At 30.1% G+C, this 24,480-nt stretch overlaps 1 protein-coding gene across 2 annotated transcripts in view; it reads right to left on the reverse strand.

The window, feature by feature from the left end:
* The window catches only part of LOC142329959 (fatty acyl-CoA reductase wat-like), a 183,935-nt gene that overhangs the window by 47,518 nt on the left and 111,937 nt on the right, over positions 1–24,480 (reverse strand). The gene's annotated exons all lie outside the window — the stretch shown is intronic.

A 24,480-nucleotide genomic window follows, 5' to 3' on the forward strand; every position in this document is an offset into this window, starting at 1 on the left:
GTGGTATAAGTGAGAACGTATCAGATCCGTGACCATGCACATATCGGTTCGAATCCGACTTCATACACATAAATTTTTTTAAACCTTTTTTAAAAATTTAAATATATTGATTTATTAAACTCTGATTGTAAAAATTTTTTGAATTAAAATGAAAAGGACATAAAATTTTATTTCACTAATAAAGTTGATCTTTTTATCCTTTTTTTCTTTGTATTGCTATTATTGAATTATTATTTATCGTTCAATTTTTTTTTTACATAGGTAAAAAAAATTAACTTAATTATTAATAAATCAATATATTTAAATAAAAAAAAGGTTAAAAAAAATATGTATATGAAGTCGGATTCGAGCCGATGTACCTTCCCCTTGTACGATCCAAATATTTTATTAATTAATATTTTATTTGGCTATAACTCTGGAACTAATAAAAATAAGTACTACTTATGATATATCGTTAAAAAGCTCTCACTGAGCTGACAATAAAATAAAATCAGAAGTTATTAATGGAATAAAATTTTATGTACCTTTAAAAATGTGTACGTGTAATTTAATGTGCCTAAAAGGAAGTCATGTAGTGTCCACATCAGATTTTACTGTTTAGCTTCCGAAACCACTGTATTATGTTAGTTATTTATAATTTTCGTTATTATGTGACCAATATTTTATCGTTTTGGACGCATTGTTATTTAAATATTTAAACCAATAACATGTAAACACTCGAGGGATAAATAATAATAAATTGTAAAATTTTCAGCGAAATCGGTTAATTAGTAGTTTTTGAGTTATTAGGGCACACACAAAACGTAGATTGTCTTCTTCGTGTGTGTATATATATATACAAAACAAATAAAATAGATTTTTAATATTTTTGTAAATCTATAATTTTGTCTTTAATGTTTAAAATTCTACCAATTTCTACTAGAATTATAAAAATGAACGTTTATGCTGATGATGTCTTTTAAATGACTTTTAAATTTAAAGTCCTTGAAATATTCACTTTTTGTAGTAATACTGTCTTACTTCATAAACAGTAAATATGATATTATTTAAAAGGTTTTATATTATTTCTAAAAGTTTTCTAAATGTCTCAATTTTATTAAAATTTAACCGGTTTTTAAAAAAAAAAATGTAACTGAAATGATGATTTATAATAAACTAGTTAAGACGTATAAAAATTATGAAATTATCTTTTTCTTCTTGTTGATATTTCACTACGACTTTTTTTTTTGTTCTAGCTTGATTTCTTTTATTAGATATGTATTTATTTTTACAGCTTAGTTTTATCTAACAAACACACATAAATGAGCGTACGTACACACATACACACCCGACACTCAGAATTTTTTTTACTTTAAAATAAATAATTGTGTAAATAATTGTGTATAATTGTTCAATAAAATAAAAAATTTCAATTTTATTTTATTTTGAATATATATAATAATTTTTACCAGCGTTCTCTCAATTCGACCTTAAGTTTAGTTTTTAGAAGAATATTGTCACAATTTAATTTTTAAATTAGATGTTAAGATATTATAGACTACGTATTCGTGCATGCATGTCCAGACCTACAAATAATTTTTTGTTGAAAATAGTTTTCCAGCATTTAGAAAATGCAGCTGTATTACGAAGTGATTTCTCGAAATATTTCAAGGTTTTCCCTTACAGCTATCTTCATTTAAACTATTTTGTACTTAAAGAAAATAGGTTAAAGATATATTTAAAAGAAAAAAAAATTGTACTGCTTTTTATCTTAAAATAAAATATGAATGATACACTAAAAACCAAAAAATCTGATATGGACATTACATGACTTTCTTGTATGCCTATTAAATTACATTTACATATTTTTAAAAGTACATAAAATTTTATTCCATTAATAACTTGTTATTTTTTCATACTTTTTTTTATTGTTATTATTGAATTATTATTTAACGTAAAACGTTTTTTACAATCAGAGGTTAATAATTAATAAATCAATATATTTAAATTAAAAAACAAAAAGGAGATGAAGTCTGATTCGAACCGATGTACAAATGATTCGTCCCCTTGTAAGATCCAAATAGCTCATTAATTAAAATTGTATTTGGCTATAACTTTGGAACCAATGAAAATAAGTACCACTTATGATATATCGTTGAAAAACTCTTAATGAGGGCTTATTACTGCAGTTAAGAAAAAGTCCAAAATCCAAATTATTTGGATGTTGGGCATTTTTGGACACTTTTAGTCTAGCCGACTGCAGTAAAAAGGGGAAGTTCACAACTAGATATTACGACAGTTCTAAATTCCAAATTTCACATTCTACGGTTAATCGTTTTTGAGTTATGCGAGATACGTATGTACGTACAGATGTTATGCCGAAACTAGTCAAAATCGATTCAGGGATGGTCAAAATGAATATTTCAGTTGAAATCTGAAAACCGAAATTTTTCGCGATTACAGTAGTACACGGAAGTAAAAATCTGTTGACAGCAGTTAACAAATTATAATTATAGTTATTAAGTTAATTAATATAATTAAGTAATGTAGTTATTACTAAGTAATTTTTATTAATTTAACCGGCCATGAGTAACAAAAATTATTATAGATTTAATTTAACCAGAGTTTCGAAATAAAATGTTATACTTCCTAGACACCCACGGTTTCTATGATAAAAGTATTATTCGGGCTTAACCTTAATTCTTCCTGTTTTTTACGTATTTCCCCACCAACCTTCATAATTAATAACAGGATCGCCTACTAAGATGGTTAACATCTTCAAGGATTTTTTTTACATTATGCTTCTACTAATTTGTTATATATTTATTTTTTAAACACAAATAACTTAATAATAAAGTTTAATAAAATTAACAGCGAGTGTCTTTTTTTATATTACATTAATAAAAACATCTACGAAAAAACAGCCATACAAATATATAAAAAAAAAACAATATAAAACAGATATCAAAAAGGCTCCAATTTTTTTAAAATCAATTACGAAAAATTAGAAAAATAATACAGTTTAAATAGTCAGAGAAACTACAGAGTGGAATGCAAAGAAAAAAATACCTTAAGAAATGGGTAAACAAAATGGATGACCTATCGTCTAACATAAAACATTTACAGCAAAAAATCTATTAATAAAATTAAGATATTTGAATATGATTTTGTCCATAAGCATTGCACGCTTCAAAATGTTTGACGATGTTCAGCGGGATATTAAAAGAAATTAAAAAAAAGATATTTTTTTAACGAATATATTTGCTCCTATAAAGGACCACACAATTTATATACATATACTCGTCTAGAAAATGTTGTGCCAGAAAAAAAAATGCATGTGAGGTTTTAATAAGCCGCATTTTAAGGATGAGTTAATAATAATATAAAAGAATTCCCAAGAAAATTCTACTTTTTACTTCCTTGTACGAAGTAAAAGAAGTATTGTGATCGCGAAAAATTTTAGTTTCCAGATTTCAATGGAAATATCGATTTTGATAATTCCTAAATCCATTTTGATTAGTTTCGGCGTGACGTATGTACGTACATATGTATCTCGCATAACTCAAAAACGACTGGCCATAAGATGCTGAAATTTTGGATTTAGGATTTTTGTAATATCTAGTTGTGCACCTCCCCTTTTTTATTGCAATCGACTGAACCAAAAGTGTCCAAAAAAGCCCAAAATCCAAACAAACCTGGATTTTGGACTTTTTCTTAACATCAGCAATAAGCCCTCATTCAGAGCTTTTCAACGATATATCGTAATAATTTTCATTTTTTCAGAGTTATAACCAAATAAAATTTTAATTAATGAAATAATTAGGTCATTCAAGGATGCACATCCGTTTCGAATCAGACTTCATATCCTTTTTTTAATTTAAATATATTGATTCATTAATAATTATTAACCTCTGATTGTAAAAAAAGTTTTACGATAAATAATAATTCAATAATAACAATAAAAAAATACGAAAACTATTAAAAGTTATTAATGGAATAAAATTTTATGTAGTTTTCATAAAAAAAAAAATGTATATATGAAAGTTAATAGGCGTACAAGGTAATCATGTGATGTCCACATCAGATTTTTTATTTAGAAAGAAAAATTAAAAGCATATATTAAGATAAAGTTAAGAAAGACCTAACAAAGCAGGAATGGAATTTCTGGAGTTACAAAATCGGTAGTAGGTTAACACAAAATTAAAAGATGTCTCGGAAAAGAGTTTTCTATGAAGAAAAGCTCCAAAATAAAAAAGTGTGCCGACAGAAAAATTCAGGAAAAAAGTCAATGAGAGCTTTAAATACTGTCAGGAAAGGAACGATAAGAGAACCTAAGAGAAATGTTAAATGTGGTCCATTGTTGGCCAAAATGAACGAAAAAATAGATTTATTAAAAAAAGTGACGGGTTGCATAAGTTTTCTGCCAGCTATTTTTGTAGGTAGAATAAGCCCAGTATTCATAACTCCAATTAATTTCCTCAGTGGAATGATCTGGAAATTTAACTGCATCATTGTCTTATGTTTAGAAGTTTCCTTACCAAATTTCAAATTTCTGTGTTGTCACAGCGCCGAGATATGAACAATAATTTTAATTCGTTACACATCCCAATTGTTTTCAGATATACGTAAAAATAACACTTTGGCATTTTCAAAATATATTTTACACTACTAATTAACTATTAAATTATAATAGAATTTCTCGAGTTCCCTAACTTTACTCACTAACCACCCATCAACCTTTCCTAATTCTTACAATTGTGTCCCAGCTAGCACATGGGACTCCCTCCGGAAAGGGGGAGTGCATTGCATCCTCCAGACACTAAGGCCCTCGAAATTTCAGCATTCCTGCTAGGCCGGAAAGAGCTAGCATGAAGAGGACTTCAGGGGAAAGTGGAATCACGCCGGGAGTACGAAGCACATACGTGGCCAGTCTTCCAAGGTCAGCGCCGGTCAACAAATTCTTCCCTTCTTTTTCCTGTTTAGCCTCCGGTAACTACCGTTTAGATAATTCTTCAGAGGATGAATGAGGATTATATGTATGAGTGTAAATGAAGTGTAGTCTTGTACATTCTCAGTTCGACCATTCCTGAGATGTGTGGTTAATTGAAACCCAACCACCAAAGAACACCGGTATCCACAATCTAGTATTCAAATCCGTGTAAAAATAACTGGCTTTACTAGGACTTGAACGCTGTAACTATTGACTTCCAAATCAGCTGATTTGGGAAGACCCGTTAACCACTAGACCAACCCGGTGAAACAAATTCTTCCCGGTCTAAAGGATCCAAACGCAGCTAATAATTCCGTCCGTAAATAAAACAAAATAATTATAACCGCCACTAAATAGATAATTATCCGCCCGATAAATAAAAGATACAGCAGGTTCTGCGATTAGTAGGGAGACACAAATTCTTTCGCTATCCTTGCGTTTCGTTCCTAATAAAATTTGTAAATGGTAGAGTTAATTGAAATTCGTGCATTTTAAATTTTTCAGGTAAAAAAATAATTTTTTTGAAAAAAAAAAGAATTCACGTATACTAATTATATTGAAAAGGCAATAAATAAATAAGGAAAAGGCATTTTCCATTATAGAAAGGAAAATAAGGCTTAAACCTTTTTCTACAGAAGTCAGTTATTAAAATAACAACTCGACTATAAACAGTAATTACTGAACTTTGTTTTATTTTTAAGTACCGTTAATAATTCTTGATTTAGTTAATTTTTGTTATATAGTAATTACAAGCTGTATATAATTTGTATATGTAACGTTAATTAGACGGGGTTAGCGAGCCGTAGGTTATGTTTGGTTAGATTGTGTTGATTTCGTGTACTGACAAATCAAACTTATATCAACATAACCAAAAGGAAAACGTTTAAGCCGTGCAGTTCTACAGAGGAAAAGGTCCGAAAACGTTACTCAGTGAATTTTTATCGAGATACGGCACCTATCTTTGCCACTCCTCATTCATTGGATGAATTAAAAAAAAAAAAAATTGACATCAACGCCTCATATAAGTCAACAGAAATCATTCCACAAAATTTTAAGTCTTTACATCAACCCCCTTACTGAGTTAACTATCGAAGTAGAGTCCATCAAATAAATGTAGGCAGATTTTTGTTAGCGATTTTTTTCGGATGTTGACGTCTCATGGTCCTCTAGGTCTTGGTCGGTTCATGTATCGAAGGTTTTGTTTACTAGTATTTATGTTTTAGCGTCAGGGGTTATGAAACATGAAGATAAATGACAACAAAAGGGCGGCTAATTCTGATTGTTCATGTGTGCGTATTTTTAGCATATATTTAAGTTAATTATTCGGAATTGGTTGAATCAATAATCTCAAATTTGGCATGATGTCATCTAGGAGTGGAATGTTAAAACTATTAAAATTTGAAGAAGAATTCGCAGGAGTAATATCGCGACTGAAGTTGGATTTAGTGAAAATATTTACTTATTTTTATAAGTTTTATAATCTTTAAAAAAATAAGTTTAACTTTCCCTAAAATGATTCCCAAATAAAAAAAATAAAATATTAGTTTAAATGCGGGTATTTTTGGTTATACGGCCAACAAAGAGGACGGCAGCAGAAGTTTTGAAGGCTCAGAGACCCAAGGTGGTATTGACTGATATACCTCCTCATCCTTTAAGGGTGCGATGGTGAAGAGCCTGGAAGTTAGGAAAAAATGACTGAGGATAGTTAGTATTCGGGATAACCCGAAAAGTGAACGAATCGTGGGCTAATGATTGTGAAACTGAGAAAGGAATCAGAAACAATGAAACATTAAATAAATATCCCATCACGACTGTCACCACAAAGGACTTGAGGCCACAGATGATTTGTATACGACGTTCCAGAAGATATCGGTGAGGAGAGGTTTGTTGTTGCAATAAGTGTTCAAAATACGGATAAGTTAATTTGCGAGCTTTTTTTAAGCTAGTATTCCGGGCTGGCCGCAGAGATTCTAATGTGGTGTATTATGTAGTTGAATGCGAGAAGCAATTGCGAATAAAATTCCTTGAAACCGGTAGGTTATTTATAGACTATCAGTCATGTAAAATTAAAGATTATTTAAATGTCAGTCGATGTTTTCGATGTCAGGGCCTTGGCCATGTAGCCAGGGTTTGCAAGCAGAAGGAACTTAGCACCTTCTGTGGCAAGGACGGGTGTCTGGCGAAGGATTGTCAGGTAGAAAGGACGGCGCTCCCGCTACTTGCATTAACTGCTCTTGAGCCCGCAAGTCGGCGATCACGATTGCCGTTCCAAGGAATGTCCCGCGTACAAACGTGCAGGGAAACTTATGAGCGGCAGAATAGGAGATATATAGGCGATTAGTAGTAGTGTTAAAGGTTTTTCTGGTTTCCGGGTATTCGTTTCGTTTTGTTGATTTATTCTTTGTGTTTTTTTTGTTCAGTTTTATGTTTTACGAATTATGTTATATTTATACTTCGATAGGTTTGGTTATTCTGTGATATTTGTTATTTTTATTTTGTTTTGCTTAGGTTTTAGAGTTTATGATTAACTGATTTTAATGATGAGAGTTAGTGGAGATTTCTTAGGTTGTTTATTCTGGTTTTGGTTAGTTTAATTCTGCGTTTATTGTTTTGTTATAAGTTTATTGTAATTTTATTGCAAGTTTTTAGTTATTTGTAGGTATTTTGTTAGTTGTTATGCGATTTGTTTAGTTTATGTTTATGACTGTCCACATTTCTTGTTTGTCGTTTGTGATTTTATTAGGTTTTGAGTTTAGGCTTTGGTTATTAGTGTTAATAGGTTTGTTTTTCCAGTGCATTTTTATTATTAGTTGTTATATTTTTTGTTTATAGAGTTCTTTCTTTTTTGTTGTGTTCTTGAGGCATTACTTTGGTTTGGTTTTTATCGTTGTTTATTCAGTTACAGTTTTATATTATGGATAGTTTGGTTTTTATTTATATGTTCAGTTTATTTAATTTATTGCTTATTATTTTGTGGGTAAGTTGGATGCCTGGGGGGTTATGTGCTGAACTCGTCTCTTTCACCGGGTAGGATAGTGGTTGCATTATCTTAGTCGAGTGGTCCTGTTTGGAACCTAGTAAAACTGTTTATGATTGTGGGTTCCGAGCTAGGCGTGGTGCACCGATGTGAATATCGCTTGTGGCATTCGCATCGGTGGAATTTTGACAGCGGCTAGATGAGATATTTGTTTTGAGGCCATTGAAGATGACCTCCGGTAAAGCCCCTAAGAGCTAGGTACAGAGGGGGTGGAGTGATGGTCGGACCCGTCACATGGTGGGCGTCTTCGTCTCGGTGTCAAGATGGGGATGCGATTTAGAAGAATGTTTTTTTTTTTCAAATATTGTTACTTTTAAATTGTTAAATGTGCCTAAGAAAAATATGATCTTAATTAGGTGAAATCTCGAGATACTGAGGGTGACCTTGTTCTGCAGCCTCATCTCCTTGATCTTTTTAAGTTGAAAATTAAATGGCATCAATGTTCCACATGTAGAAGTAATCTGACCAAGTTTGGTCAAAATCGGTTCAGTAGTTCTGGACATATAAGGTAATTTAGAGGCCGACACACACACACACACACACACACACACACACACACATACACACAAACATATTAGCATTCGAAAAATTTCTAATTTCCAAATTGGATTGATTACAATGTTTTCCCTTCTAGAGCTATATCTCTGCTATAGCTACCTAAACGGCAAAGTAAAAAAAAATATTTTTATTCTATGCATTTAATTATCTGTCAGCTTCAACAGATTAAAATTTACGTCATGGCACAAGCGATGATAGTATCACAAACTCCCCAAACATTTATAATTTTCTCCTATTTTTTGTTTTTCGTTCAGACATGGTACACATATCAATATGGTATTGAAAATTTTATAGTTTATTTATCAAAAATATAAATGGTTTGAACGGATTAAATATAAACGTCGAGTATTAATTTTTTATTTATTTTAAAACCTAGTATCCAACATTTTTAAGCTTGGTACTCGTATGTTTGTATTTAAATAACAAACTGAATATTTTGGTGGTAGAGCTCTGAGCTGATGCAAGCGCTGGAGTTAGGAGCATTCCGATTGCGCATCTTCCGCTACGTAGCGTTGGATGCGCATCGTCCGCTGTGTTCACGGACATGTTATAACAGGAATGATACATCCAGCGTCTATTTGTTGCTACTTGAGTAAATATTTGTAACGGAAAATTTTATGGTTAATTAATACTGTTTATTTTAATGCTTGTAGGAAAGTAATGAATTTTGTATCATTTGTAAATAGGTAAGACATTTCATATTAGATTAATATTAATTTAAGTATATTAATTTTAATGTTAAGTTTATATTTATACTCTGTTCACTTTCTGGTACTAAAGACCTTTACTTTCTGCTATTATATGTAATCATTCATTACGAACAGATGTCATAAAATCGGGTGAGTATTTAAAGCTACTATTAAAATTAGCTATTCAATTTATAACATTTTAATTGTTTTTTATTTGATAATATTAGAACCATTTTTGTAATTTGTATTTTTTGAGCCAGAAATATCCATGAAAATGTAAAAACGATTAGTCAAAATATACTAAACGTGAAAACATTTCTGAGTAAAATAAACAACATTTGTCAGGGTACATTTAACATCGTTGACGATTTGTTTGTAAATTATGTCTGCCATATATTTTTTAGAAAGGGTAGTTGCGTTTTATCGATGAAATTTATTCGTTATTATATAGAATACTATAATCATCTATGATGTTTTTAATACATTTTAAACGGATCTGCTGTAGAAAATATTTTTTTTTGATTTTTTTTTGAGTAGAATATCTTTTTTGAGTAGAATATCACAATGTTTATCAATCGAATTTTTTTATTTTTACAAAATTAATGATATTTTCCTGTTTCAAAGGAACCGATTTATTCTTAGTATAAAATGTCAAATAAATTTTACTTTATTTGAAGTGTTTTTAAGATACGTATTTCGTTTGTCCGGTCTAATCTCAAGTAACCGTTTTAAAATTTCTTGCACTAATTTTAAAGATTATTCTTTCTGGAGTCTCTTTATAAGACTCGAGAAAGAATAAAAAATCTGGAGGTTTCATAAAAAAACGTAATTTTCTCCCTATACCCGATAAAGTTTTCACCGTTGTAGTGTACCCTTGGATAGTAATAAAATTAATAATTTGTAGATAATCCTAATTTTTTTTTTCAAAACTTTTTTCGAATTTCACTTTTGTATTGATTTCTAACTTTTTTTTAACATGAGCATCATTTTTCGTACGCTGGCCTATATTTTAATTAAAACAAACCTAAAAAATATTTAAAATAAATATTAAAAAATTATTCAAAAAATAAGATTTAAAAAAATTCTATTTCAACTTTTTTCTTAATTATTTCATCATTTTATGTCTGCAATTTTTTATTTATTTATTTATTTGTTTTTTGCTATACACAGCGGTGTTTAGAAGTTTATATATATATAATACTTATATAATATACTTATATTATACTTTTATTTACTACTTAATATTATTTTATAATATAATATATAATACTTATACTTTATTACTATTATATTACTTATATATTATATATACATTTTATATATATATATATATATATATATATATATATATATATATACATAATGTATTCAAATTTATTGATTTATTAAATGATCTAACATCTAACCTGGCGGGTTAGTCTTCTGGTTAAACTCGTCTTCGCATCAGCTGATTTTCGAAGTCGAGAGTTCTAAGGTTCGAGTCCTTGTAAAGACAGTTGCTTTTATGTGGATTTGAATACTTAATTTTTATTTTTAGCCTCCGAAACCACGTAAGATATTACTTCAGAGGGTTGGGTTTCAATTAACCACATGTCTCAGAAGTGTTCGACCTGAGTTTGTTCAGGTCATGTTTACTACAACTACATGTTTACCTGTTCAGTTACATTCCATTTGCAGCTACAGGTCTGGCAAGCCGATAGCAATAATCACATTTGCCTATATATGCACACATTCAGATCTGGCTGGAAAAACTGGTTGAAATATATATAATATTAAGTGATCATTCCGAAGATTCTGGAATAAAATCCAGAGTACGTTTTATCTTTCTTACTTCCTTGTACGAAGTAAAGGAAGTATTGAGTTCGCGAAAAATTTCGGTTTTCATATTTCATTTGCTTTTCTTAAACTATTTTTTACTTCCTCGTAGGGAAGTATAGGAAGTATGGTGATTGCGAAACATTTCGGTTTTCATATTTCAACGGAAATATGCATTTTGACCATCCCTGAATTCATTTTGACTAGTTTCAGCGTGACGTCTGCACGTGATTTATGTACGTACGGTATGTATCTCGCACAACTCAAAAACGATTAGCCGTAGGATGTTGAAATTTTGGATTTAGCACTACTGTAACGTCTAGTTGTGCACCTCCCTTTTTGATTGCAATCAAAATTAAAATTTTAATTAATGAAATATTTGTATGTTAAAGGGAAGGCATATCGGTTCGAATCAGACCATCTCCGGTTGTTTTTTTTACCTTTTTATTTATTTATTTTTAATTTAAATATATTGATTTAATAATTTATTATTAATCCGTGATTGTAAAAAGGTTTTACAATAAAAAATATTCAAAAATATAAAAAAAAAATATGAAAAAACCTTAAGTTATTGGTGAAATAAAATTTTCTGTGCTTTTAAAAATGTGTATATGTAATTTAATAGGCGTACAAGGAAGTCCTACGGTGTCCACATCAGATTTGGTGAAACATCTGATTCTTTAATATTAATTGAATATTATAATTTAGAATCTGTTGATTTGAAGTATCGTTTCGTTTTTAGCTGTTTTTGGTTGTGATATGAAACCAGAAGGGATTGGTAAATTAGTTTTAACGATATTTAAGAATTGTTTGAATGCAACAACAAAGATCCTTGAATGGACTGATTGGTTAAAAACATTAGAATTTTTACGTACGATGAACAACTGATAGTTAGGTCATCAGTTCGAAAATTAATTATAACAATATTGTGCGGTATGTAAGATCGGTATTTATTTACTTCACGCCTAAAGGTGAAACCATGAAAAGTGAAAACTACTGTTTCAATGCTATCACTGAGGACAAAAAACAAGTCCAAAAGGTGTGTAACTTTTCAAAAGATCTGATTTTGTTTCATGGTAATGGTTGTCCTCATACACCCACAATAACATATTTTTGGCTTCAATATTTCAGTTTTGAACTGCCGAATTATCAGTCGTACAACCCTGCTTTGGCTCCAAGAAAGAAATTAAGTGCTTGTTGAAAAACAAGACCTGAAGTGAATAGAAGGAGAGAGGATTATATTGAAAAATAAGCATAATTTTTTAAGTGGAAATAAAAATAAAAGGTTTTTTTAAAATTTTGCTTTACTTTTTGACCTACTCTCTTGCGTAGGTATTACTTTCCCGGAGAATATAGCTAGCTAAAATAGCTATATTGAAAGAAAAACTGAATTATAAATATAGGTATTTTTTGTCTTTTTGCTCTATCTCCCTTCGGTTTTAAAATGTCTACAATTTTCCAAAATTATAAACTCTGGACCTTAAACAAAGAATACTTTTTGAAAATTTTTACGTTCTTCTTTACCTTTTATTAAATGGGGTGTTAGATTTAGAGAAAATCGAATTAAAGCTTAACCTATGAATGAATATTTTTTTAATTTTAAATGAAATTTAAAAAAATAATTAATGTCCACCTTTAACAAATGTAATATTCTGTTTTTGCTTTTGGCTCTCACTCATTTAATTTTTACTTCGTTGTAAAGGAAGTATTGTGATGGCAAAAAATTTCGTTTTTCAGATTTTTTTACAATAAAAAAAAAGAAATTATTAATGAAATATAATTTTATGTACTTTTCATTTTAAGAAAATTTGTATATCAGATTTTTTTCTTGCGTTATAAAATTCATATAACATCAAGAAACTTTAATTGAGCAATGTAACATGTCGTTTCGGGAGTAAATATGTAGCTAACATAGTGAAGAAAAAAATTGTGGCGGGAACATCGGTCAGAAAACGCATATTTTCTGTCTATCCACCATTTTGTGTTTTTTAAGAAAAAAATTATTTTTCAAGAACAGTCAGAGATAACACAATAAGATTTTTTACTTTATTATAAACTTAATATTTTCTAATAAGAAAAAAAAACTATACTCTCGTTGACAAATTTCAAAATGGCGGTCGTTTCAATTTTTCAATGTTAGGTATCTTACGATTTATTAGATTTTTCAAATTATGTTGTTTTATAAAAATTATGAAGCATTTTTTGGGAACAAAACGACACCTCAGTCGTAAAAATCCGACGATAAACAGCAAAGTTATTGCGAAACATAGGCATAAACCGATATGGCGGCCATAGTTTTTTTATTATCATGACTCACTTTATAACTAAATCAATTTTTCAGATTAAATTGCTAATTTTAGAAATTTTAATCAGAAACCACGATAATAAAAAAAACAAGATGGCCGCCATATTGGTTTAGGCCTATTTCTTCCAATAACTCTGTTCTTTGTCGTCGGATTTTTACGACTATGGTGTCGTTTTGTTTATAAAAAAATGCTTCATAATTTTTATGATACGACACAATTTGATAAATCTAATAATCCAAGATATTTAAGATTGAAAAATTGAAACGACCGCCATTTTGAAATTTGTCAACGAAGAGTATCGTTTTTTTAAGTAGAAAACAATGGAAATTTTTTTTCAGTATGTTAACTAGAATTACTTCCTAGAGTTTGGCCTCGCCTTTAAAGAACATTATAATAGTTCTAATAAATCGCATTTTTAAAAATCTTTTATAATTTTTTCTTATGGATAATTTTGTTACGACAAAACTATACCGAATTATTAGTTGATGAGAACTAGTTATATGTTTTTTTAGAAGCCGATTTTAAAGGATTAGTTCAAGAAATGATGTTGAAAAATGGGTGCTATCAAATATAATGTTAATGACGGGAGTATGTTGTACGCGTACTAGGGGATTCCTGGTATACGTACCAAACCGATGCATTGGAAACGAAAGGGTTTCGCCATCATACTGTGAATCATCGACAACGTTTTGTTGATCCTCACAGTGTTGGCCTTATTCAAACCAGTGAACGTTTATGAAGGTGGCGGAATAAAAAAAAGCATAGGGCAACTACCAGGCACCATGAGCAATCTAATTTCGCTAAATTCAGGTGGTGTCGCGTGATAGGGGATGAGCACTCTTTCCAGAAAATACTGGATGCAATAAGGGATACTTAGCCGCTGGAAGTCACCATAAAACAGTCAATAAATGAATTTTATGTAATTTGTAAGTTGATATGACGCAGTTGCCTATAAATTAATAATGAATAGAGATTCGTTTAAAAAAAACTGTGGTAATGCAGTTACTGAAAAAAGTGCCGAGAACATAGTGGTATTTTATTTAATCTGTTTTTACGTATTATTATTTCTCATTTTTTTAAGAACGAAAAATTACTGATAATTAATATTAAAAACAAAGTGAATAACTATTTTTTAATTAAAATCTTTTTTTTTATTTATAAAAACTAAGGTGGTTAAAAAGTGAAAGTATAATGCTGAATATGTAACTTGTATGTTCAGTAAAGGGAAAAACTATTTTTTTTTTTCTTGGGTAGGTCAGTGGAAATGGTATAAAAAATGTATAACCTGTTTTAAAATAAAATTTACAAAACGTCTAATAGGTGAATTTAGTAGTAAAAGATATTATTCATTGTGTTGTATAAATTTAAAAGTTTATGTTTTTTGGTATTATTTTTGTTACAAAATATGCAATAAAATTTAAAACTTCTGTTACAGATAATTTTATGTTCAAATTATGTAGTTTGTGCATCATATTTTTTATTTGTTTGTAATTAATTCCGGTTTGACAAGTCTGTTTTTCCCTCAAATATTCATACTTAATGTGTTTGGTTTTCCTTACCTTTGCGTAAATGCGTAAACACAATAAACACACACATAGACACAGAAACCTGTTAGTAATTTTTATATGACAATATTTAGTAAAATATATAAAATCTACTTCATTAACATACTATTCCTTTTTCGGTATCTGTGACGTAAAAATAAAGACGAGTTCACACGAGGTCTAATTCGTAATTGTCCAATTTTGGTTTGCCTGGCTATCCAGAGTCCATCAAAGAGTTGTGAACTGTTCAGCCAGTAGGTAATTCCTATAGTACCTTTCTTTTAGTTTTTAATATTGGTAAATCTCATCGTGTTACTATTGATATTACACTGTTGAGACAACTCCTGACGATTCAATCGGCTCTGTACAATTCACACAGCTTCTAGCGGTTCACTCAGCTCGATCCATACTATACGTATAAGCCGGTTCCGCACTACTATCTGGCAGTCTCGGTCCATCATTTGAAGACTCATATTGTCTTTTTTACACTTATCATATATTTGTGAATTACATAACTATAATAAATATAATTTCTATTCATAATTAATTCAAGGCTTTCTATTTAAATAAATGAACCAGCACATAATCAACAATTGTTAAAATACTTTATGCGATTGAAATAGTTTTTCACTTGGATGAAAAATAATAATAATAATAATAAAAATAATAATTTTATGTTGGTAGAAGTTTTGAGTGAATATGAGTTATCTATCAATACTATAATAATACCATTCTGATAGAAATTGTCTTTACTATTATATGAACCTTAGAACTCTCGACTAGTTTCTTACTTGTGTACTTTCAAATTAACCTCTGATTGTTAACTACTAAATCGAATTAAAATCAAAGTAAAAACACAGCTGATATATTAAACAATACTCGTATCCGGCCAGTGGTTGAAAAGGTCTTTGATTGGTTAGATAGATTTAATTTGGAAAATATATTTCATAATGACTCACTATGATACAGATTTCAGCCGCGTAATTAAAACGTTATAATACAGCCGTAGGAAAAAAAATATTATACGAAATAAAATAAAATAACGAAATGTAAGTCTTCTTGCGAAGAACTGCACAGATAGGTAAAACTGATTTCCGACACTGTACAGTAAGCAATTCGTTGCAAGTTGCACCTATTCATATATTGTAAAATTCTTATTGGCGTCGAAATCGGACAGATTTGCAAGATTCGTATTTTTTTTGAATTTATTTTGCAAAAATGTCACTTTCAAAAACGTTCTATTCAATAAAATTTTGAATAACAAAACATTTTGTGCGAAAAATACATTAGAGAGAAATAGTTAAAATTTACCTTAGATGTGTTCAATATGTTCAATAAATTAATTTTAATTTGTACCGTTTTTTTACATCATAATAAAAAGAAACCAGTTTCAGGAAAAACTTTTCAATATTTTTGATAAACAAAACCTCCTGTGTTTTTAAATAAAAACTTTTAAATTTTCCTATAGAAGTAGGAGAAAAACCCATACAACATGAAATATATACTAAGTTTACACAATCTTTCCTATACGGTGGTAAACTCTTAAAGCGTTTAGCCGAACGAATATAGTTTCGTTATTCAAGGAAATGAATTCTAAATTATAAAGTTTCATTAAAATATTTTATCCTCTTTAAATGATTTCAGCGTTTAAACAAATGAAATGTACAAAATAAATTAACTATTGCGATAATATGATGAAAGCGCATGAGGTACAAAAGCCATCATCAGTCACAGGAGCTTTCTTTACGAGTAACGATTTTCAATATGATCCAAATCTCTTGAACTGTGGGAAAGTGTTACAACGATTAACATCACCTACATATCGGTAGGTTTTCATGCCCCATTTAAGGTATTCCTTTATTAATATCCTTAGTATGTATGTATATCCTCAGTATCATTAGCTAACGCCATCTGATTGCCCACAAAAAACAGTGTACATAGGCAATTGTTTCCTATGTTATATTACATTCCTTCTGCACTTTCTTCTCCGTATATTTAATGCTTTAATGCTTCTTGTATAGATATTTTATACAGTGCGGGTAATAAACAGTAATCTTGCTTCAAACCCTTGTTCACATTAAAATTTCCTGAAATATCTACTCCCAATTTTCATTGAACATTCATAATTTTCAATCGGTAAAGTTCATTGCTGATCGGTAGGTATCGGTAGATTTCAATGCTGAATCGGTGCGGTCAGGAATTTTTAGTATAAGGATGTCTAGCCAGAGGGCTCTGCCTTCTAGACCTCACTGTGTTAATTGCTTGAGTATTTTAACTATTTCTGTAATTGTATTTTCGTGTAAAGTTTTTTTAGTCATTCAAAATTTTATTGAATAGCTCGCTTATAAAATTTTGCCACATAAATTTATACAGAATAATAATAGTGATAAATAAAAATTAAAGCCTGTTCAATTAAAAAAAACTATCAGTGTATTGCAATTTCTTCAACAGAACAGTCTGGTTAGTATAAAGGAACGGAACGGAACGCAAGGGTAGCGGGAGTTTAATTATTTCTTCCTACAGATCGCAGAGCCTAGACAAAGTCCCTTGCTGCTGTGTCTTTCTTTTATCAGGCGGGTTATTGGTTATTTAGTGGCGGTTATTAATTTTTATGTTTTATTTAAGAACAAATTTGGTGATTTGCGTTCCTATCCTATGGACCGGGTGAAAATTATTTATCGGAGCTGATCGTGGGAGACTAAGCTTTTTGAGCCTCGTACTCCCGGCGTGATTCCCCTTAAGTCTGTCCGCTCAAGTCCTTTCGGTGTTAGCGCCTTTCAGGCTAGCAGGAATACGCCTACCGGGGCTCTAGTTGTTTTGGAGGAAGTTATGCGTCCCCTTCTCCGGAGGGAGTCGTATTTGCTGACTGAAGTTTTTAAGGCAGGTGGGTAGTTGGTAAGGAGAGTTTTAGAACCTCTTCTTTTATGGTTGCCCTTCATGCTGGTTCTCTGCTGGGCTTTTCTACAGGACTCCAGTCCGTGGCGGTGAGTCGCGTTGTGGTTCTTCGTTCTTCTTCTTTCTTCGACCTACACTTTCCGTCAACCGGCAGTAATCGAATTACACGTCAGTAACCTTAAAATGTCCCGTGGCCCTGAAAGGGCGGAAAGGGGGGCAGAACGGGAGAAAGTGTAGGTTTCTTCTTTCTTCATTCTTCGGTCTTCGACTGATGGCTGCTTGGCTCGTTCCTTCTGCTCGCTCTTCTTTCTAGCATACAGGATCCACTAATTAGTTTATAAATCTCATGTTGCGGCTCGCGAAATTCATAATTAGAATAACAAACCTAAATTACCATCACGATGTTACCAAATCTTTTAAAGATTGATTAAATAACGGTAGTATAAAACGGCAAAAATGTAAAAAAAAATTATGTTTTTATTCCCTAAAATATTAAAATTAAAAATATTTGAAAACGATTATTAGATATTTAATTGAAGATTTTTTGCAAACCCAGATCGATTGAATGTCTTGTTTAGTATAATCGAAAATGGGGAAAATTTGCAACCATTTTTTTACCTTTCTTCTACCTTTACAAGTTCGATTTGTTACTGACAATTTAAAAAAAAATAGTAACTTTCATTTTTACTTTATTTTAACTCTTTAAACTTGCACTTTCAAAACATCCTTTTTTAGTGTGCACTTACACTGTAAGTAGAACGTGTACACATCCGCACCGGCCTGGTATAGGAGTTAACTCATCATCACAAATCAGCTGATTTCGAAGTCAGAGTTCTAGGGTTCAAATCCTACTAAAGACAATTACTACTTCTATATGGATTTGAATACTAGATCGCGGATACCGGTATTCTTTGATGGTTGGGTTTTAATTAATCGCACTTCTCAGGGATAGTCGACCTGAGACTGTATTCATTCCCATTCATCCTCTGAAGTAATACTTTCGGCTAAAAAAAAAAAACCGTTTACACAAGTTTTCATGAATTTATCTTCAGTAGTTTTTGTTACTAAATCGGTACATGGATCAGGACAAGATGCTTTATAGGCATATATATGTAGTGTAAAATTCCGTTCTTAATTTCTTCCATGTCTTAGGTCCTTTGAATTAAAAAAAAAAAATCGTTTGATATCAGACAATATAAAAAGTTTAACTATATTATATCAGGTGTAGTTTACAGCCCAGACTTTAACTGCGTTGCAGAGTACTATGAAAATCTTGTTTTTCGTATTTAGTAGTAAAAGAAATTAAAATAAAATAAAAGCAGCAAGTTTTGACACCGTTTGTGTACTATTTCCTTAAATTTATCCAGAAATCATTTAAAGACAGTTCCTTATATTTAAAGAAAAAAAATTAGAATCTCTAATAACGTCGAGTAGTTTTTTATAATTATTTACGCTTACATCTGCTGGTTTTGTTATTACAATGAATGGATCCAAGAATTGTTATTACTAGATAATGGAAAATATTGCAAAAGTGTTATTTAAAAGTCAGACAAGTGTTCTAAAATTATATTAAAAAATTACATCTAATTTAAAAGTATAATTAAAATTATTGTGTTCAACGTAGAAATTTGGAATTGTAATTATACACAAAAGCAACAATTTTATCTCTTTTGTTAAGAGATTTTATTGTATCTTTTTATTTCTTGAAAAAAAAACTTGAATAATGAATACTTTTATATGACGTCAAAAATGGATGTACTCGTTTCTTTACTTGCAACTGTCGATTGCCTTGGCCGTCTGATTTTTAAACATGTTTGAACTTGTTGCAACGTTTAAATATACTCAGATTCATTTTAATTTTAATTATTTTTCACTGTTTGCGGAATACTTATTCTCTTTTTACATCGATACAGCGTAGAGTGAGAACTACTATATTAATTGAAGAACAAATCTATTAAGTATAATTTAGAAATTATGCAGTACATTAAGGTTATACATGTAATAACTCTTTGGACCCTATATATAAAATGTCTGTGTTTTCTTTTTTCATTGCATTTCTTTTGTTAACCCTTTGAGAACCAGATCTTTTTAGAGATAGTTTTTAGAAGGAAACCTTTTTAGAAGAAAAATCACATGCTTATTTTATTATTGGTAAAAAACCCCTCTAAATTGCCTGTTATGGTGACTATTTGTAACCTTGTGCTAAAAAAATTATAAAATTTTTTATTACCAATATTTTTACCAGTTTTTACTTCCTTGTACGAAGTAAAGGAAGTATTGTAATCGTCAAAAATTTCAGTTTTCGGATTTTAACGGAAATATCCATATTGACTATCCCTGAATCCATTTTCACTAGTTTCAGCGTGACGTATGTATCTCGCATAACTCAAAAACGATTATCCGTATAATGTTGAAATTAGGACTATTGTAATATCTGTTTGTGCATCTCCCCTTTTGATTGCAGTCGACTGAACCAATAGAGTCCAAAAAAACCCAAAATCCAAATTGGATTTTGGACTTTTTCTTAACTGCAGTAATAAACCCTCACTGAGAGCTTTTCGAAGATATATCATAAGTGGTACTTATTTTCATTGGTTCCAGAGTTACAGCCAAATAAAATTTTAATTAATGAAATATTTGGATCTTACAAGGGGAAGGCACATCGGTTCGAATCCGACTTCATCTCCTTTTTTTTTTAACTTTTTTTTCATTTAAATGTATTGATTTATAAATAATTATTAACCTCTGATAGTAAAAAAAAAATATCTGATAGTAATAAAAATATTTTTTACAATAAAAAAAATAAAAATAAATAAAAAAAATCATAAGTTATTAGTGAAATAAATTTTATGTACTTTTAAAAATGTGTATATATAATTTAACAGACGCACAAGGAAGTCATGTGGTGTCCATATCAGATTTCTTTTTTAATTGTAGGAAAACCAATGCACTAGGAGAATTTTTCTAAAGATTAAAGAACCCAAAAAAAGAAATAAAAAAAAAACAAAAAACAAAAAAATGAGTTTGAATTCACTTAATTGAAAATCAAGAGATAATTTTACTACGGGAATCATAAGTTTTAGAATTGTTACCTTGTTTGTGTTAAATCTGAAAATTTCATGATTTTTGGCAAGAAATTGATGTAAAATTTGTAAAATTAAACTTGTTAGAACTGTCAGCATACAAATCGCTATCAGATTGAACATTCCTAAGTTTCCGATAAATTTCAATTGGTGTTCGAAATATACCGCTCAATTTGCGTGTTATAGCGACACGCTAATAAATATTCCCGGAAAAAAAATAAAACAAGATGAAATAAGAATAATATTACGATCCGGACAACACAAACAACTAAAAAAAATGATCTAGCCACTATGATCGTTCAGGGACGATCATAGTGGCTAGGAATGGTGGACATCCACGAACAATCCATTTTTCACTTAAATAATAATTTAAGTGAGTGGAAACTGCACAAGACAATTGGGGAGGTGAGCCATCGTGCTATAAATATAATCTGCGTTTGAACGCTAAAGGAACATCTTCAAGCAGCTGTGGCAATTTTTCTTGAAGAAAGTTCAAGTAGACCTCAACATTTAAACGGCAAGGGAATATGAACAATCTAAATAGCCGATTGTGAAGAAGGCCACATCATACATTGACGCGAAATAGTGTAACTATTGATAAATTTGCCTTCCACCGTTTCATGAGGATTTATTTCTGCCCATGTAAGCTCATTGCGTTAAGTTGTTGACGCTATCTCGAGTGAAATTTACCTTATCGGTAAACAAAACATACTTGTAGAGTTGTTTGACGGAGGACCGTCTTCCGGGTGAAGATTTTGAACTGGGTGTTTATGATAAGGATAAAACTTTTTTTTAAGTGTCCTCCAAACCATCGAATGTGAAACTCCAATCCGCTTAGAAAGACGTCGTGCACTGATGTCTGGACTGCGCGTTAACTGCATCGATAATAATTTCATCCATAACAGCGTCCTGTTGCACAGATCGTTTGTAGGTGGCACGAATATTAGATGGTGAATCTGTTTCCCGAAAATTTTGAAAAGTCGCGCTAAATGTTTTTGGGATCTGGAATCTGCGATTCGAATAAGTATTTCGTATTCTATTGAAGCAGCTGTAGCATTACCACTACACACACACCGAAAATTAATACCATATTAGCGTATTCCTCTGTTGTAAATAAATATGGTATTACTTAACGGTAAACCGATCATGTTCAAACTAAAATTCACAGGAAAACCTTCACTAACGACAGCACAGTTCACAGTACTTACAGAATGATTTAAACATTAATACAGTAATGTATATTGTTGACTAGCTGTTATTTTATTGCAAAATTTGAAATAAAAATGTTTCAGATAATTTATTGTATTTCTGTCATTAATAAAAAAATTATTATCTAAGTAATATTTATTTTACAATTGTTGTGTAATATCTAATCTTTTTAGATTTTTTAACAATTTTTAACAATAAAATTTGTTTTTACAAATTTTTCACATGACCAAAAAGACTACGGTTTTTGTTTGTAATAACTACTTTTCTGACAAATATTGTAATGAACTGTTTCCAAATGAAATTCGTATTTTTATAATTTTTCATTATTTTATCTTGCACCATTTTGTTCAGAATTAAATTCTCTACATGTTTTGTTTATGTTTTATGTGTTTATTAACCATTTAAGAATATTATTGTATGTTAAACATAAAAAATCTGATGTAGACACCACATGACTTCCTTGTACGCCTATTAAATTACATATACACATTTTTTTAAAATGAAAAGTACATAAAATTTAATTTCATTAATAACTTCTGATATTTTTCATATTTAAAAAAAAATTATTATTGAATTATTATTTATTGTAAACATTTTTTTTACAATAAGAAGTTAATTAATAAATCAATTTATTTAAATAAAAAAAAAAATTAAAAAAAGGAGATGAAGTCGGATTTGTAAGATCCCCCTTGTAAGATCTACATATTTCATTAATTGAAATTTTATTTGGCTATAACTCTGGAACCAATGAAAATAAGTACCACTTATGATAAGCTCTCATTGAGAGCTTTTCAATGATATATCATATTACTGTAGTTAAGAAAAAGTTCAAAATTCAAATTATTTGGAGTTTGGGCTTCATTGGTCTGGTCCAGTCGATTGCAATGAAAAGGAGTGTGCAAAAATAGATGTTACAACAGTCCTAAATACAAAATTTCAACATCCTACGGCTAATCGTTTTTGAGTTATGCGAGATACATGTGTATGTACGCACGTACAGACGTCACGTTGAAACTAGTCAAAATGGATTCAGGGATGGTCAAAATGTGTATTTCCCTTGAAATCTGAAAACCGAAATTTTTCGCGATCACAATACTTACTTCGTAAAAAGAGGTAAAAACAGGGTATTTTTTATCCCAGTTTATTGGTTTTCACCCTAGATATCTCAAAACCTACTGGAGATACGGTTCTGGGTGCTATTTTATTCGATCTTTCAGATCGAAAACATAAGAAATCACTAATTTTGCTCCTTAATTAACCTCCTAAAAATTTCAGTAAGACCTCATTTCACCGGGGTAGCTGAAATCTGAGCGAAATTCTTCACTAGCCGTAACTCGCGAACGAAGCATTATAAGACATTTGTTTATATGAACTCTTCCTATTATTTTCACGATTAGAATAGTTTATGAAAGTCCCGGGAGAACCTCGCGATACACTTTATAAATGGTATTAATAACTTGTATTAATAACTTTTGTACTCCTTTACCTTAACTTTCGTATTTACTTGTCTATTTAATAACTTGTCATCAAACGTTATTATATTTTAATTGTTCAAAGTATTTCGCTTACCCTTAATCAAACGGCTCTATTTAATCTTTTACAGTATTCATTGATGTTTGTTATAAAATATAATAATAATGTAAACCGGGTTGTCCTTGTACATATGTGTGTTTTTTTAAGGAATAGATTTATCTTAACTCTTAAACTGATGTTTAATAATTTAATTGTTATATAATGTTAGTTAACAATTGGTTACAATGATTTCTATTGTATAATGGATCTGTAATTTTGCAATGCAGTGGTGCAACAATTACATCTCAGTGTGTTTTTAAACGAAATAAAAGATAATTTAGCCAATTAGCATAAAGTAATCTGTTTGTAAATATAATAAATAAATAAATGAGTTAGAGGAAATACCGAACGGCGTGAATTTATTGCTAAGAGAAAGCTTTAGTAAAAAAAAACAAAAAAAAACAACAATAAATAAATAAATAGAAATGAGGTAATGAAATATGAAAAAAGCAAAGTTACGAATTAGGTATTAAGGAACAAAAAACATAAGAAGTGAGAGAATTTTGGTATTTAGGAAATAAAGTTAAATATATTTTAATATTTATATTTCCTATATTTAAATATAGGAAATATATTTTTTTTGGATATTATATTCTAACTGGCATCCTCCGTCGCGGTTTCGTCTGGGCTATATACGTACTGATGTTAAAAAATTGGAAGCACTTAACAAGTTTATTGACACTTAACCGGATTAGATATAATGTTTAGATAAAAATTGTATTCCTTGATTATAAACTCCATTGTAAACTTGATCTGAGCGTATAAATGGCTCTTCAACTCTTTGAGAGCATTCTGGCATAGAT

The sequence above is a fragment of the Lycorma delicatula genome, chromosome 9 (genome assembly GCF_047948215.1).
Source record: "Lycorma delicatula isolate Av1 chromosome 9, ASM4794821v1, whole genome shotgun sequence".
NCBI lineage: Eukaryota > Metazoa > Arthropoda > Insecta > Hemiptera > Fulgoridae > Lycorma > Lycorma delicatula.